The following is an 18,384-nucleotide window of genomic DNA, read 5'->3' as shown; positions in this document are numbered from 1 at the left end:
TAAACCCACACATGCTAAACCCACACATTTTAACCCCACATATTTTGCACCAACACATTTTAAACCAAACCAAGCACCTGGGGAGGGAGGGAGGGAGAGGGGGAGAGAGAGAGAGAGAATACAATGGAGGGGGGGGGACTTGAATCTAAACTCAATTTTAGAGCACAACAGCCAGCACAGACCCTTGCAAAAAAAATATCTGATTTTAAAACCAAAAGACTAAAATCCATTTTAAAGCACACCAGCCAGCACAGACCCCTTGCAGAAAGGGTCCGCAAGACCCATCAGAGCACAGAAACTGTAGAGTAAATACAGTGGACTCACCCAGAACAGGCAGTCTCTCTGTTTTAAAAAAGAAAGTCAAAAATCCAAAAATAAAAATTAAAAAAGCAAAAAAAAAAATACAGTATGTACAGTACAGCACCAGGCAATCCAGTACCAGGCAGTCTGAAGTATCTCTCCATATCCACACTCTCTAACCTCTGGGGCGAGTGAGGTAGCAGACAAGCAGCCTCTTTGCTTGCCAACACTTAACTGAAAGTTCAAATTTCCCGCTTTCTCGGCATTTTTTTTCTGTTCATTAAGTTGAAACTCTGTTCGGAAGTTGAAGCAAAATTTTGTGACCGGAGCTGTTCGTAAGTCAAAATGTTCATATGTAGAGGTGTTCATAAGTTGAGGCACCACTGTACTACAATATTAATTCTAACTTTAAAAATTATAGTTAATGCAGAAGCTTGAATATACATGTAATACTCTGGTTGTTCCTAAAAATGTATTGCCCCATTATAGATTATGCTTCTGTGTATTACAATGGTCTCTTTCCCGCTGTGCACAAAGGATAGCCTGAGATGGAAAAGGTCCAAGGAATATTCTAAAAACTGAAAGAATCAAAAATGGAAGACCCAATATTACTAATTTTGTAAAGGTAAAGAGGAAAATAAAATCTTGATACAAATGAAAGCACCATTAAAAACAACAACTGATGATGTAGGAAAAAAGAAACTACCAATTTAGCATTTCACCAGTGGACACAGTCTAGTGGGAATTTCCAGAACAAAGATTTTGAATTCCTGAGTCCTGCATAGTTTCAACATACTGTAACACACTTCTGGAGATACAGTACAGTACCTGAAAATCACAAGTTGAAAGAGAAGAAATTGCTACAGAAGAAGCCACTAAGTCAAAGGAGTTTCTTCTGTCCCAAACAGAGCTGAGAATTTCCATACAGAGTGAAGCTCAGTTACCAGAAATACCCTCCCTCCCACTCATATCATGACATTAATGACCAAACCCCAGATATGGAAGTGAAATTTTCTCCTGATAAAAATATTATAGGTTTTGTTATTACACACATACATATAGACACACAAAGAGATGGGAAGTCCCAGGCATATACAAATACTTCAGTACTAATTCTGAGCAAAAGACATTGATTATCAGAATACTGCTAAGTTTTCATACACAAAAACCTCTGCAATGGCACAATCTGACAAACGACACACCGCTCCACTGAACCATTTAATCCCTCAACTGGTATGTCTCCACTAGGCTAACTGAGCATCATGCCTTCATAGCTCCTGCTGTACCTAAAGCCACACTTGGAGAAGTTAGTATTTGGATTACAATGCCCAGAATCCTCCAGCTACCATGGCCATTGGTCATGTTACCTTGGTGATTTGGGGAGCTTTAGTCAAAAAAGTAATTTTTCTAAGCTCTGGAGTTACTTGCCCAGAGGCAGCAAAAGCATGTTGGTAAAAGAAACAACATCAACAGTAGATCATCCCAAATCCACAGAATAAGAAGCCCACATCTCTTTGGGAAAGCAACTTGGAACAACAGAAAATAAATAAAATAATTTATGTGGACATGATTTAGAGCAGAAAGGCAGCAGGCCAAAGGCCCAAACCTGCATGCGTGTACTCTGTCCTTTTTTTGTATTGTCCAATCACCCTGCTGCTATTCATGTTGGGAATTGAGCAATGTGTTTTTGAAGCTTCAAGTATCAGCCAGCCCAAATTCTCCTAGTGGTGCAAAGCAGGAAGGGAATGACTTCCTGCATTGCTTCTCCCTCCAATTACTGAGCTTGTCTGCACTGTACACTTAAAACCCACACATCTAAATCCACATGGTATATGTACTGTATCACTTATAAAAACTAAGTAATACAATATACCATTGAAGCAAAATGGCAAAAAAAGATCACTAAGACTATCTTATTGTGGAAAACCATATCATGCACAGGCTTTACCTTGTTAAAAAGAAAAACAGGACCTCATACTCATCTTCCCTCTTGTGGACGATAAAAGACTGAGGTAGGACATGCGTTGGGATACCCAGTGCGGTGTAACGGATAAAGTGATGGACTGGGACTCAGAAGGCCTGGGTTCAAATCCCCATTCAGCCATGGACACTCACTAGGGGTGGGGAACTAGTAAAGCCACTCCTTAAATACATCATTTATCTTCAAAATTCTATTAGGGTCAGTCCCAACTTGACAGCAGATAGCAAAGGACAAAGTACTCTGGGTTTGTGGGCAGAAGGGGACAAACTGGCACCTTCCAAGTCCATCAGGGACTGGAGTTTCCTGCAGGTCATTTATTGAGGTGGGAAGTGCTGCGTTCCCTTTAAACAAGACATGGGGTCTCTGTCTGCCTTGTTTACAGCTAGAATCATACTTTCAGAAGACTTCTAGATTTTGCTTTTACATAAGTCTTCTCAGAAGTGCATGCCATGTTTTGAAGGAACAGCAGTACTTTTCTGACTGCCACTGCAAGTTTAACAGAACAAATAAAGGGACAAAAATGGTTCAGAGAGAGTATGGCCTGTGGGTTGTATGTTGCCTAACCTAACCTTGGTCTAGTTGGTGTTAAAATAATGGACAATAAAATCCAGGTTCAGAAGTAGATGCTGACAGGTGATTAGTTAAATACTGCTCCAAAATGAAGGAAAAATATTACTGCATGACAAACATATTTGAGAACAATGTACTATAAGTTAAAAGAGATTTCTACCATTAAATATTTTAGAAGTATATGACTATTATACATTAATGGAGGCTGGCTAAAAGGTGTATTGTTGTTTTATTCTGAATACCATCCTCTTTGTCAAAGGATCACAGACACTTTGTTCTGAAGTCTTATGTAAAGAATGCTTTGTAAAATGCTTTGTCAGCCCAGGAACTCAGGAACAGAAGTCAGTTATTTCCATCTTTAGCACAGAGGTAAAAATCTGCAACCAAAACAGTTCTGCAGCCCATTTTAAACAGTTATTCATCCACTTCTTCCCTGCTACCCATCTTCCTCATAGGCATCCTTCAGTCTTAAGAGACTATGGTATCGTGCTCTGCATGGAGGACTTGGAACAATGTCTAGTGTGGCTGAGAAGGCCAATTCTAGAGTGACAATCCCTTCCACACTTAGGACAAATACAATCTGTACCCTGTCTAGCTCCCTGATTTTGCTGCTTCCGGCACTGCCTCTTTGCCTCAGCCTGCTGGGCGAGGGTCTCTTCAAACTGGGAGAGGCCTTGATGCACCGCATGCCTCCAGGCTGAATGCTCAGATGTCAGGGTTTCCCATCTGTTGAGATCCATTTCCAAGGCCTTCAAATCCCGCTTGCAGATATCCTTGTATCACAGCTGTGGTCTCCCTCTGGGGCGATTTCCCTGCACTAGTTCTCCATACAGGAGATCCTTTAGAATCCGACCATCAGCCATTCTCACAACATGCCCGGGCCAACGTAGGCGTCACTTTTTCAGCAGTGTATACATGCTAAAAATTCCAGCTCGATCTAGGACTACTGTATTTGGAACTTTGTCCTGCCAGGTGATACCAAAAATACGTCGGAGGCAGCGCATATGGAACGTGTTCAGCTTTCTCTCCTGCCGTGCATGAAGGGTCCAGGACTCACTGCAGTACAGGAGTGTGCTCAGGACACAGGCTCTATCGACCTGGATCTTGGTGTATGCTGTCAGCTTCTTATTGAGCCATACAACCTCCAATTCTTGCATGGAGATAGTAATAGAGGGAGGTTAGTCCATGCCCTGGCCCATGACTTGTATTTTCTTCAGGCTGATAGTTAGTCCAAAGTCTTGGCAGGCCTTGCTAAAACGATTCATGAGTTGTTGGAGGTCTTCAGCAGAGTGGGCAACAATGGCTGCATCATCGGCGAAGAAGTCCCGCATGCATTTCAGCTGAACTTTGGTCTTTGCTCTCAGTCTAGAGAGATTAAAGAGCTTTCCATCTGATCTAGTCCGGAGATAGACACCTTCTGTTGCAGTTCCATCTTCCTAGACAACTCATTTCTTCCAACTCTTCTCTTATGGCTTCCCTCATGTTCTTCAGGCTCCTCTTTGAACCTACATCTCGCCACCTTTCAAATTTTACATTCCTGTCTCTTCTTCTGCTCAAAAATCCTGAATTCCGTACTAGGAAATATGCATAAATAAGACTAATATGGAAGTCTGCTTACAATAGGAGGAAGATGGGAACCAGGAAAAAGAGGCTGAATAGCTCTAGCTGTTAGAGATGGGCTACACAACTATCTGCTGGAGGATGCAAATTACCAACTTCAACTCCCAGATTGTTTCCTGCTATTTAAAGCTTCATGCTGCCAGCCAATGACTGAGCTGTGTACTGTCATGGAATGGTCACAAACATTTTAATTGTTTATTGTGTTTCACCCACATAAAGTCCACAAACACAAATCTTCCACAACGGCAGTAAACTCAATTAAACATAAAACTACCCTGGAAAATACTTCAGTTTGCTCCAGAACTGGCACAGGTGAACTTGAAGTATTTTTCAAAGGTCACACAACATAAAGGTCAATTCCAATCAGCCTGTTATTTTTTTTACTTCACATCCATACTTTTTGCCTATGCTGCTGGAGGCTTCTCCTTTTTTCTAACCAGAACAATTCTAATGATTTTTTGCCTGTGTGGTTGTTTGTTTTGATCTGCAAAAAGACTAGGGGACATGACTTTGGGTGGTTCTGGTGATATAGTACGTTGAGACATATTGTTTTGGGACAGCAGGAACACCCACACCCACAATCTTTCTCCCTAGTGACCCAAAACTATGTTTCCCCCCCCCCAACAAACTACAGCAAAGTTCTAGATTGCCTTATTACTGCATTGCAAATTAGTTTTGGCAGCAGGTTACCTCTGCACAGTAAAAAAAAAAAAGAGAGAGAGAGAGAGAGAAAAATCAATATAAAATTGAAACAACTCTGGCGAACTCCTGCAAACTACAATGTTCCCATGGTATATGTGCATGTTTATACATGTATGAATAACTTTGGAAAAATGCCCTTTTTAACCTTCCAGCCATACAACCCTTTAAATAGTCCCAGCAGACCATAAAAGAACAGCTGGGGATAAACAGGAGGATAGTAAGAAAATGGGGGCTGTGGCTATGGACTGAACTGAACCAGACTGAGGAACCAGTGTGGACGCTGGCAGTGAAACAACCCAAGGTCTTTGTGCTTCCACCTAAACCAAATACAGTCAGAAAAGAAACTGCAAGTCAAGCCGATGCAAAGCCAAATCACCCTGATTTGGCTTGCCAATATATTCACACACTAAGGTGGACAAAAAGAGGTTGCAAAGGGCCAAAAGACAGGAGGAATGTTCTAGTGCATGCAAAAGTAAGTGTGTGTGTGTGTGTGTGTGTGTGTGTGTGTGTGTGTGTGTGTGTGTGTGTGTGTGTGTGTCAAGAACAGGACAAAAACCTTGGTTTTCTTGTGGCCAGGTGGTGGTATATATTTTTTCCAATGAGTCCCATCTGCTCCAGTGCAAGATTTACTCATGTGAACCCTAGCATTGCATTGTTCCATGCTGATCCACATTCTCTATGGATGTGTGTCATTTGATGACATCTCCTTATGAGTGTTTTTCTGCTGGCCACGCTCTATCCCTCCATGTCCTGTGGACAGGTAAAACAGGAAAGGAAGAGAAAATAGGGTGAAGTAAGCAGGGAGGGCAGAGATGATCAGCAAAAAGGAAGAGAAGACTATGTTGGGAGTGAGATGTAAAGGAGCAATTCTGAATGTACATGGACAGACAGTACTAGGATGATCCAGTGTATCACAGTACATCCAACAACTACTACACTCCCCTAGTAATAACAACAACCAGAACAACCCCAGAACAACTGCAGACAACACCACTGTGTGGATGAGCCCAAAGACAGAATTGGACAAAATGGTGTGGAGGGGAGGAGAGAAGGCCAAACTCAGAAATAAATGGGACCCAAGGAGAAACAGCAACTTGAGCATAGACATTGCTGTTTCAGTAATGTATACATGCTAAAAATTCTAGCTCATTCTAGGACTACTCTATTTGGAACTTTGTCCTGCCAGGTGATCCAAAAATGCATCAAAGACAATGCATATGGAACGGAAGGACACTTTTATTTCTGCTAAAGTTGGTTCACTGTCCATCTCTCCTAAGACAGGCAGGCACTTGATGTTATTTAATGCCTCTTTGGTTACTACATTCTCTCTGGAATATAGCTCAGAGTACAGTGGGGTCTCTACTTAAGAACGTCCCTACTTAAGAACAATCCAACTTAAGAACAGCTCCATTTGCTAAATTTTGCTTCTACTTGAGAACAGAAATCCAAGATAAGAACAGGAAAAAAAAACCTTTCCTGCTCTTTTTTTAACCTTAGGTCATCTTAGGTTAAAAAAAATTTCTCCCCCTAGTGGTAGTGTACATATTAACCAGCTTTGCATTAGTTCCTATGGGAACTAATGCTTCAATGTACGAACGCACCTCTACATAACAAAAACCAGCCAGAACAGATTAATTGGTTTTCAGTCCATTCCTATGGGAAATTTTGCTTCAACTTAAGAACGTTTCAACTTAAGAACACCATTCCAAAACGGATTAAGTTCTTAAGTAGAGGTTCCACTGTAGTTTCTATGGATGGAAAAGAGCAGATACAGATTAAATGGTTTTCAATGCATTCCTATGGGAAATGCAGATTCAACATAAGAACTTTTCAACTTGAGAACCACCTTCCAATACGGATTAAGTTCTTAAGTAGAGACCCCACTGTAATTGGTTTTCAGTCCATTCCTATGGGAAATTTTGCTTCAACTTAAGAACGTTTCAACTTAAGAACACCATTCCAAAACGGATTAAGTTCTTAAGTAGAGGTTCTACTGTAGTTTCTATGGACGGAAAAGAGCAGATACGGATTAAATGGTTTTCAATGCATTCCTATGGGAAATGCAGATTCAACATAAGAACTTTTCAACTTGAGAACCACCTTCCAATATGGATTAAGTTCTTAAGTAGAGACCCCACTGTACTGTTGCACCTAGCATTCCATCTGTTGTGCTTTTCCTGGATGAAAGTGTGGGAGACACCGCATATGGAACGTGTTCAACTTCCTCTCCTGCCGTGCACAAAGGGTCCAGGACTCACTGCAGTACAGGAGTGTACTCAGGACACAGGTTCTATAGACCCAGATCTTGGTATATTAAGCCATAGTCTCTTTGTGAGTCTAGAGAACATGGTAGCTGCTTTGCTTTGCCAATGCTCAACATCTAGAGACAGAGTATCAGAGATCGCTGAGCCAAGGTACACAAAACCATGAAGAACGTCAAATTCTTGTGTAGAGATGGTAATAGAGGGAGGTGAGTCCACACCCTGGCCCATGGCTTGTGTTTTCTTCAGGCTGATTGTTAATCCAAAATCTTGGCAGACCTTACTAAAATGATTCATAAATTGTTGGAAAGTAAAGAAGTAACAAAGCATTAGGACACCATATTTGGCATTATTACATTTGTATTTTAAATGGAAGATTATTCAAGGAAAACAGAACTGCACTAGAAAATGTCTACAGATCACCTTCCCAAGCCAACTCAAATTAACATTTGAATATAATTACCTGTAACGTCTAGACCAAGGTCATCCAGTGAATTGTACAGTTAAATGGAAATTTGAACTCAGGTCTATTATTTTACTTTAGGCATATACAGTAATAAGAAGATACAACTCATTGAATAGGACTATGATGCTGTGAAGAGTTGAAGGCAGCAGGAAAATATAAAACCCAAGCATAAGATAGACTGCTATGGTTAAGATGGAAGCTTTGGTTTTTAGTTTTCAAGATCCGAGGAGGGTTGTTAATGACAAGACCTTCTGAAGGTCATAAATTGAGAGGGTCCCCTTAAGTCAATGGCATTAATAAAATCACGACTATATCTTTTTCACATGCCACTTATACGAGAACAACAGACTGCATAGCAGCAGATAAATTTAAAATACAGTAATGGTAGTCTAGTCCACTGGTTCTTAACCTCGGGTTTTTCAGGAGTTTTGGACTGCAACTCCCAGAAGCCTTCACCACCAGCTGTGCTGACTGGGGTTTCTGGGAGTTGCAGTTCAAAAGCATCTGAGTAACAAAGGTTAAGAACCACTGGTCTAGTCCATCATAGCTGTTAATGGTAGCAACCAGCTACTAGCCCAGTGGTAGCTGCAAAAAGAAATAATTACGGTCCCCAGAGTCTTATGCGTGTCTGTGTTCATGTAAAACGGGTGACCAAGTCAAAGGGAATTATCACTGTATTTGTTTCCTCTTTATTCTCACCTTTATATATTCAAACCTACGGGTATCTCTTGCAGTGGAACTCCTCATAAAAGATTTCTCATTTATAGTAGATTCCCTATTCACCCACTTAGTTACCTCTTTTCTTCCTTCCTCAGGAAAGTTATTTTCAGCTTCACCTTGCCTCCAATTTCAGAAGCTAAGTTTTGCATCTGTAAGAACAAAAATGCAATGCCTGACATCCCTAGTTAAAATATTTCTTGCAACACATGCAGGAAGGAGCTCTGCCTGAGACAGCAAAAAGCTTCTGCAAATCAGAACAAACATTAATGGAACAAATAGACCAATGGTCCACCACACAGCAGGCTCATGTTCCTCAAAACCTGTTCAAGAATTCCTAATTTTCTTCTTCAATTTCATGTTGTCCATTAGATGCAGATCCTGACTGAGCAAAGACAATGCTAGGATCAATCTTCTAGCACTTATGAGTACGAAGCATGAGTCCCTGCTGTTTAATCAACATGCACATATCCTGCAATATTTCAAGACTATCCAAACCAACACAAAAGTAACTCAAAACGTGCAGGTTCAACAACACGTGCAAATATGTTTGTCTATTTGTTTTCCATGTTTCTGCTACAAACCACTGCAGAGGCAAGGAGCCATTTAAAGTATCACAGGGCTTCCCTTTACCATAAAAATCCCGTTTAGTTATTTTTTGATTTCTAAGATTTCATTAATGCCCACCATTCTTCACAGGATTTGGCTTAGGATCCGATCAGAGAAGTGCGGAACACATGCTGTCCTGACCATGGAGAACCATAAGCAGGAGAGGCCATGTGTACCAGGTCAAAGCTGCATTACTTCCAGTAAGCAGAACAAGTTCAGTAAAAAAAAATACTCTGTAACCACAATGCCCGTCAAATGCATACTCACTCCTCAAGCCTTCAAATAGATACCATTAGAGGAGAGACATATGATGATACATTTCAGATGCAGAAACAGTTGACTCATGTAGCATGAATCAGTCATATAATAATAATGCACTTTTCCACAGAGCTTGGGAACAATGAGTTACAAGTTAGAGAGTTAGCTTTCATTAGCTACTTTTTGGAGAAACAAGAGTGTACTGATGTTACACTTCAAACATATAATAAAAGGATTAATTTAAGTGGCATTCTGAAAGGGATTTTTCATATTTTATACTGATCTCCTACTAACCATAAAGTAAAAATGGGAATGGGTCCGATAGCACCTAAAGACCGTGTTCTCTGCTTGCAATGGACTAACACAGCTATTTTCTCAGAGATTTCTGTAATCCTATGTTTTCTTAAGTTACAAAAAATAATAAGTAGTAAATCGAATACAAGTGGTGCCTCGCTATACGATGACAATCCATTCCACTGAAATCGCTGTTTAGCGAAATCATTGTCTAGCGAAAAGCATTTCCCCATTGGAATGCATTGAAACCTGTTTAATGCGTTCCAATGGGGAAGAATCGTTGTTGTCTAGCGAAGATCGGCCATAGGAAAGCCGCTTTGCGAACCGCCAATCATCTGTTTAAATTGCTGTCTTGCGAGGCTTAGGTCCTGAAAACACCTGTTTTGCGAGCGTGGAGGAAGCTGTCAAAATGGTCGTCTAGTGAAAATTGGTTTGCGAAGCAGGGACCAAACATTGTCCAGTGAAATTCCCCCATAGGAATCACTGTTTTGCGAATTGCTATAGCGGTCGCAAAAAGTCAATGTCTAGCGAAAAAACTGTCATGCGGGGTAACTGTCTAGCTAGGCACCACTGTAATATGAAGTTTTCTTTTCAACCCTGAAATCATAGAATCATAGAAAAGTTAAGTTGGGCCTACAAGGCCATCAAGTCCAACGCCCTGCTCAGTGCAGGAATACAATCAAAGCATATCTTCCAGGTGATTATCTAAGTTTTTCACCAACTCCCAATGAGTAACTCACCAATGAGTACCAATGATGGGTTACCTTAAATATAAATATAATAGGAAGAAGACACTTTCAAAATGTAGCTTTCTAATCTCTAACGCAACTAAATTCACTCCATTGAAATACAATGACAGCATTGAGATACTGGAACATGCAGTATTACCTCGGTGTATGCAGCCAATTTCAATGCTTCTACTTAAGAATACTATAACACACAATGGCATATACATTGAACAAGAGCACATGATCACAATGGATAAATCATTAAAAACACAAAGATAGCTTTTAACAACCATACAATTACAATTTTCAGATTCTGGGGCACAATACACACATGCACAAATATCTGAAATAACATACCTAATAGTACTTAAAATATAAAAGGACATAAGAGTAGGTTTTAACCTCACAAACATATGAAGCGAATAAGATTGTTTCACATTTGTAAACATAACTGCTGAAGCATGCGTCATCATAGGAAGGTCACACAAGGCACAGGAGGTTAGCCATCTTGTACCTGCAACACTTCTGATAGCCTATCATCCAGACGCAAAAAGGAGCAATCAATGAGAAGACTGGGAAGCTTCAAGGAATATCACTCAGAAGGGCTCATAAAATCCATCTGAATTTAGCTTGTTATGGAAGGAAGGGCACAGAGGAATATATAACCCACATGAATTCACTTTGTTGCAAAACTAACCTCAGAAGCAATGTCTAGCTGCTGACACAACCATGATGGTATAACTATTGTCTTTACACACTCCTAAAAAGAAACTCAGAGTTGATTATTTGGCAAACAGTTTCTTTCTGGACCTCATCTACAGTGATATTTCCTACATTAACACATGTGACTCCTCTGCTAACTTCTTTAATTCTATCTTTCCCCTCTTGAAGTTCAACTTCATTAAAAAAAAAAAACTCACCCACCCTTCTCTCTTTTCTCCCTCCCCCTATCTCTGCTCAGACCTGGTATCTCTTTTCTGTCTTCAAGAATGTTTACAACAGGACCCTAAAACAAACATAGGCCTAATTACTGCATGTAACCAATGAACATTTAGAATGTGAGACTGATATTGCATCTACATTTCATTCTATTTCTTTATGTCTGACGAAGTGGACATGTTCATGAAAACTTACGTTAAAATATAATAAAGTCTTTAAGGTGCCACGTATTTTGTCTTTGTTTTGTTTCTTTGGATTTTGCCTAATATGCTTGCACAGACTAACATGCCTACCTCTTCTAAAACTACAACTGATATTGTTGTTTGTTTGTCAGTCAGTAGGATAATAAATCATTTAATGTCCTATAAAGTTTCAATTGAAACATTACATAGGGCACATGACCCCCCTTAATAACAGATTCATAAACTGTGATAACGCATGAACCAAGCTGTTACGTTTCCAACATCATACCCTGTAAGTGCATAGAATCCTGGAACAGCACACAATGCTCCAGACATTAGGATCTTTAACTGAGTAGCAAAGTAGCAGAAATACAAATTACATACCAAACCAATGTCAGTGTGTATAAGTTCTTTACACGTACTAACATATAAATGTGTTTCTTCGTGATTGCATGGAGAAAGTGAGTGAAGATCATGTTGGTGAGAACATTATATACTGTACCTGTTCCCTTTCCATAACAATTTCCATATATGCCTCAGCAAATAAATGGACGAGTTTTTTTTTCAGAGGAAGACACGTACATCACATTTTGAGTCCCTTTGTGTTATCCCATGTTAAGCTATCTGTGCACACAAGTGTATGCCCAATGGAACACTCCTCCACATCTGAAAATGATCACTTTGTATTACTTAAAAATTATGTACAGTATTTGTGGTCTCACTCCAGAGAAGTATACAATTGTTATAAAAAAAAAAACAGAACAAAACAGGGCTATGCTATAGTAGTAATAACCCTGGATGGTTTAAAGCATATGTGCAGAACTCTATAATCAGGAAAATAAAACTTTCCTATCATCACGAGACAATTGTCATAACCTTCCATATGATGTAGCACCTCAAATTCACAAAATGTCAACAAAAAAGGAAAAAGAAGGTGGCAAAACTAAACCAAACATCTAGAAGTTGTTTGTTGTGGGGTTTTTTGCGCTGTTTGGCCATGTTCTGGCTGTGTTCCAGAACACGGCCAAACAGCCAGAAAAACCCACAACAACCATTGGATCCCTACTGTGAAAGCCTTGAAGAATATATCTAGAAGGTCTTCGCTAGATATTTTGTTTCCAAAGGTCAGAGGACAGTGGCCACATAACTGTCCCCATAATTTTAAACAGCTCAAGGAGCAGTACCTAGATGAAAGGTGAAGGAACCCACAGATTGTGGTGGTGGGGGGAAAGTTGCAGTTTTCACAAGTATAACTTTTAAAAAGAAAAACTCCTAAAAAGTATTAAATCCTTAAAACAGCCATATCAAATAAAGGCACAGGCTGATGAGCAATCCTGGCATTATGCCAGTGTGAGATAGTTTTAACCTAAATACATGAGACAGTGGCCACACACCAGCCGCAGTCGCAACATCCTGTCATGTGCAAGGCCTTTCTTTTCACTTCCCAACTTTACAAGTTGAATGAGGAGGACTCCGTCGGGTTTCTACACACTTTCTCCTGAACAGAACAGCAGTCCTTCCTGTACTATTATTCTAATCTACACTCTACACGCTCTCCCCAAAAGAGGTGTTTGTATTTTTAATTCTGCAGGTCTCAGTATTACTGAGGGGAAAGGGGTTTAATTTAAAAAAACAGCATGAGAGAAGCTGCTTTTAATCGCATCCTCAAAGCTGGGGTTTCATCCTGCCTCTCCATATAGTGAAACTGACACAATATTAAATCACTCTGAAGTATCACGTTTGTCTTAATGCCTCAGACACCAACTCACTTCTACAGATAATGATGCCAGTCTGTAATATCATTTACACCTAGAGCAGTTTGTTACAGGCACCTTACTTGAAATACTTTTTATTTTAAAAATAGCTATATAATTTCACATGCACAATAATTTTTGTTTTTCACTTGATGGCCAAAAAGCTCTCCTCTTTGCTCCAGCCTTATGAAAATTATGCCTAACAGATGCAGAGAACACATCAAGAACGAAAGAAGGGTCCTCTTGGATCAGATCAAAGGCTCATCTAGTTCATCATTCTATTCATAAAATCTTTCCAAACTATGAGCCTAAATTATCAGGGGGAGCGCAAGCCCTTCCAGAACAGGTCGGATTCCAAAACATGAGCCTGATTTTTCACTGATTAGCAGTTCCTCTATCTTGTCAGAATTTAATGTCAATTATACGGTCCTATGCCAGCCCTCCTCTATCTTGTCAGAATTTAACTTCACTTTCATCGCCCTCAGCCACCCCATGATTAAACTCAGACAAGATTTAAGAGTCCTGACTCCTCAGTGTCTGGTGACAAGGAGCAACAGAACTGGGTAACATCAGCATATTGATGATACCTCAATCCAAAGCTTGAAATGACTTCTTCTGCTGGCTTCATGTAGATATTAAAAATATCCTGTTTCCCCAAAAATAAGACATGACCTGAAAATAAGCCCTAGTCTGATTTTTCAGGATGCTCATAATATAAGTCCTACCCCAAAAAAGCCCTAGTTAAGTGAAACCCTGCCCTCCACCATTGAGCAGTATTGTGCAGCAACCAGAAGATAACATGAGTGTATTTGAATAGATGTAGATTGTTGTACATGGAAAAAAATAAAACATCCCCTGAAAATAAGCCCTACTGTGTTTTTTGGAGCAAAAATTAATATGACCCTGTCTTATTTTCGGGGAAACATGGTATAGAGAACAGAGCAAAGCCCTGAGAGCAATGCCCCACTCTTCAAAGTCTTTGGTATCAAATCCAGCACCTCCTTTTGAGTATGTCTTGAGAGACAGAATCGGAATTACTGCAATACTGTGTCCCTCACATCCAAACCAAAGCAGTTCATGGTATCAAAAGGCCAAAAATCTAGCAGGACTTTGCAAGGTTGAACTCCCGTACCAAGGCAGTCGAAACACACTAGACAGAAGTGGAACAGGAAAGAAAAATGGAAGGGTGAAGTGTTTTTCCAGTCCATAATAACAAGTGGTTCTAAATGTAACCCCATAATAATCAGAGTTGGTTTTCTTTCTAAAAATAAAAAGATATAGTCGTGTTTCTATGTGAGCTATGGGATAAGAGCTAAGGATAGGAAACATACAAGTATATATGTGTGTGTGTCTGTCTATCTCTCGTTATTAACCTTTAAGGTGTGAAATTACATATAAGGCACAGCCTCACAGCAACAAAGCAACAAAGCAGAGCTTCACAGACACAAATGTAACATAAACCTTTTAGAAAAAGTGTGATTTTCCTCTCTAAGAGGATCAAAATAAATCTAAAGAGATCTGTTATCATGTTGAAACAACACAATTATCACATTAGCGAGAAAAAGAACCACTACAAAATACTGTATCAACTTTATCTGCCACACATTTGACTGAGTCACACATACAGTAATTGTGAAGAGTTTATGATGTGAAAGATCCCAAGCTAATTTTATACAAACTTGCTGGAAATATCTTGTTTTTAATAACTGTAAAAAGAGAGCTATATGTGTGTTATCACTAATTTCATGTTTCACATCTACATCATTCGGCCCTTTAGATGGTTCTGCCTGGTTACATAAAACAATCAGAAGTCTACTGATTGCTACTGTGTGCTTTGTATGTTATTTTGAGTGAATATTGGACAATTCTTTTTATATCTCTTTGTCACAGTTGTTTAAAAGCATGTACTAAAACATAGATTTTCTATTTTAAAAAAATCATACCCAATTAAAAAGAAACACCATTATCAGCACGAGTAACCTATCAAGCATCTATTTCTCCATACAAAGCCAAATGACAAAACACTGCACCCATTAAGGATAGATAGACCTTTTCTCCATTGCAACACAGCTAGTCAGTAATTACTGGTGGAATTATCACAACCACAGAATGCTTCAAAGTCAACCACAGTTGTCAGTATTGCAGAATTTTAGCAGAGTTAAGCAGTAGGTAAGCCTTTTCCACACTCCATCTACCACCACCTGGTTTTCTGTATTAATTATTTTTATTTTTATTTTTATTTTTACTTGACTTTTATATCACCCATTTGGCTGCCACGGCCACTCTGGGCACTTTACAACTAAAAACCACATAAACAATAATAGGAGACAGTAAACACAATAACAATCAAAATTAAACATCAACTAAACTTAAGCCAGCAACATAAGTAAAAACTAGAAAATAATTAGGATAGTTTAAAGGTAAGATGGTGGAACAGGTAGTATTTAGTTTTAGGCAGTATTTTAGTATGTCTAGTTTTTAGACAATAGATTTAAAAATTAATTAAAGTTAAATATTGGAAGTCAGGAAAATTAACTTGTTGACATTAACATTTCAAACTTTAACTCATTAAATTAGTATTAAAAATAAGAACAATGTGCTATCGAGTCCATTCCAAGGTTCTACAGGCTGGCTCTTCTAACAGAAGGCAGAGTGAGGAATTAAACTCCCAACCTCTGGCTCTGCAACCAGATACCTACCTCACTGAGCTAGCAATTTGACATGTTATTTTAAAATGTTAATTTCTGAACTTTCTTGAAACGGCACAGGTCCACTTTCCTAAAGAAGAAAAGATCTATTACTCTCTGTAAAAACTAGATTTGTAGTTTACATTACCCATTTTTGGGATTAGAACTGCAGACGTACTACAACACTTAAAAATTTTAGTTAACACAGCTAAGTATCTAGTGTTTGTCCAAGTTATTGCCTAAGACTATAAGGAGCCCCAACATTAGGAACCACTCTCTACAAACAGAAAATTGGACACTCCTACTACTCTTCTTTAGTGCATCGCTAAAAAAAAAAACCCTTTGACTAAAATTACAGGTCTCAGAGAGCTGGCCCATCAGATCCCAGGAATCTACTGATGTTATAGCAGCCTCATCCCTATGGCTCCCAAGAAAGGTCAAAATAACTGACCCAAAATTGGGGGCAAGGGGAGTCTGCAGTCTTCCATGGATAATCTTTGATTATTTGAAGCAAAATCACAACCCAACAATCTCTATGCAAAATGAAGCTGCGATTATTTTCACAGCACCACTCCAATAATGTCTGCATATTGCAAAATAAGGCCCAACTAAAGGCGTAGATTAACTACTGGCCCATCCTATGAGTGCCTGCAAATTTGTCTGTGTCAAAGAAATGCAAAAATGATTAATGATCACAAAAAATAAAAATAAATACGAAAATGAAAAACAACTACACGTCTGTTGGCATATAAAGAGGCTCTTTTTCATTTGCAGCTACCTATAAAATGGTTAGAAAGAACATGACTCAAAATGTACTTGCTTGGCTATTTGTGTTTGTCAGTTCAACAATATAGTCCCAGCAATAATAATATGGCCTGTATCACGCTGGCATTGGTCCCCTCCTCCAGTTGCCCCAATATTCTCTCTGCCCCAATATTCCTGATTCTTGACTACTCCCTGCCTTGTTGCTCTGCTTTCAGCAATACTAATGCCTAGGCAACTACATCCTCTGCCTTCCAGGGTTTTTTCTCACTCAGATGTCCAGCACCACTTTAGAGCTCTATTGCTATGCTCTGAGTCCAAGAGGAATGGAGCCACTAAAACTTCAGTAGCTATCTGGGCTCAGATATGCAGGTTATACTGAAGCCTACCTTCTCAGTGAGTTTTGTATAATGTTATGTTAAAAGGTATGCAGGTATACAACAATGGTTCTCTAACTTGGGGCTCCTAATGATCTTTAGACTATAAGTCCCAGAAGCCTTCAGAAATACCATAGACTCTTGGCTGTGTTAACTAAGCTTTCTGCATATTGTAGGTCAAGTGCATTTACAGGACAAAGCTTGGGCTATCCAGCATAAATCTAGTTTTCAAAGAGAACTGCAGACCTTCATCCTTTGTGGAGGAACAATATGGACTGATATAGGCTCCTTTACAAAAGGGTATATATGCTAATGTTTTTAATGAGTAAAATTCCCATTAATGTTATTTTTAAATTGTTGTTTTTAAATATTACTGGTACATTAGATTTTGAGAACTTTTTTTCCTGGCACAGAGTCCAAAAAAAAGTTCAAATTTAACATTAAAATGTCAATTTTCAAGTGATTTTTACAAGCTCTTGGAAAAAGAAAACAATGCGAGTAGGAAAAGAGGAAAAGATGCAAGCATAGGGGAGGTCTGGGAAATATTGGCACAAAGAGAATGGAGAAGTAAGGGAGCTTCGGAATTAAGACAATGGGCAAAGAAACCAAACAGGGAAAAGGTCAAGGCAAACATTGGTGGAAAAACAGGGTGAAAACATAACTGATTGCTCTCACTAAACATAATGTTGGCTATACCCACCTGATCTGTTATAACTGTTTTGAAAGCCATAAAGAGGTGTGCTGACAAGAATAATTTTATGGGTAATGTTTTCAAATGCATAAGACCAATGTCTTTACACAAGGCTAGCTTACCTTAAACCACCATCTTCTCAGTTTTATCTATATATTTTATCACAATTGAGATAAGTCACTAAGCATAGACACTGTATAACAATATTCTTAAGCAGACTTTCAACTAGTGCCTCATCCTTACTCACAGACCCTACCAGGGAAAACGCCAACCTTACTGGCACTTTTGCTTAAAGCATAAAACAGAAGCAAATCAGAGGGAGGATAAAAGCAAAGACAGAAACAGAAGCAGCAGATGAGCAAAGTTTGGTTTTCTACAACACTTACTTCCACTCGTTCTGTGCCTTGTCTGGAGATACTGAACACCACTGCAAAAGATGGAAATGGGAAAAAATTAATACAACACAAAACATTTGGTTTCTAGCAG

The 18,384-nt window shown here is 39.2% G+C and overlaps 1 protein-coding gene across 8 annotated transcripts in view; it reads right to left on the bottom strand.

Moving 5' to 3' along the window:
* Nucleotides 1-18,384, bottom strand: part of LOC110074911 (signal transducer and activator of transcription 5B) — an 81,542-nt gene that overhangs the window by 55,417 nt on the left and 7,741 nt on the right. For 4 of the 8 annotated variants that reach the window (XM_020785659.3, XM_020785654.3, XM_020785658.3 and 1 more), the window contains exon 2: nucleotides 18,285-18,325. The gene's annotated coding sequence lies outside the window, so the exon portion shown is untranslated. Of the gene's footprint in view, nucleotides 1-8,695; nucleotides 8,770-18,284; nucleotides 18,326-18,384 lie in introns of those variants that run through there. The other 4 variants (XM_073004285.2, XM_020785656.3, XM_020785655.3 and 1 more) reach the window with 2 other exon arrangements.

Source organism: Pogona vitticeps, chromosome 6 (assembly GCF_051106095.1).
Source record: "Pogona vitticeps strain Pit_001003342236 chromosome 6, PviZW2.1, whole genome shotgun sequence".
Taxonomy (NCBI): domain Eukaryota; kingdom Metazoa; phylum Chordata; class Lepidosauria; order Squamata; family Agamidae; genus Pogona; species Pogona vitticeps.
The sequence above is the reverse complement of the archived record's forward strand: the minus strand, read 5'-3'. Positions and strand labels throughout refer to the sequence as shown.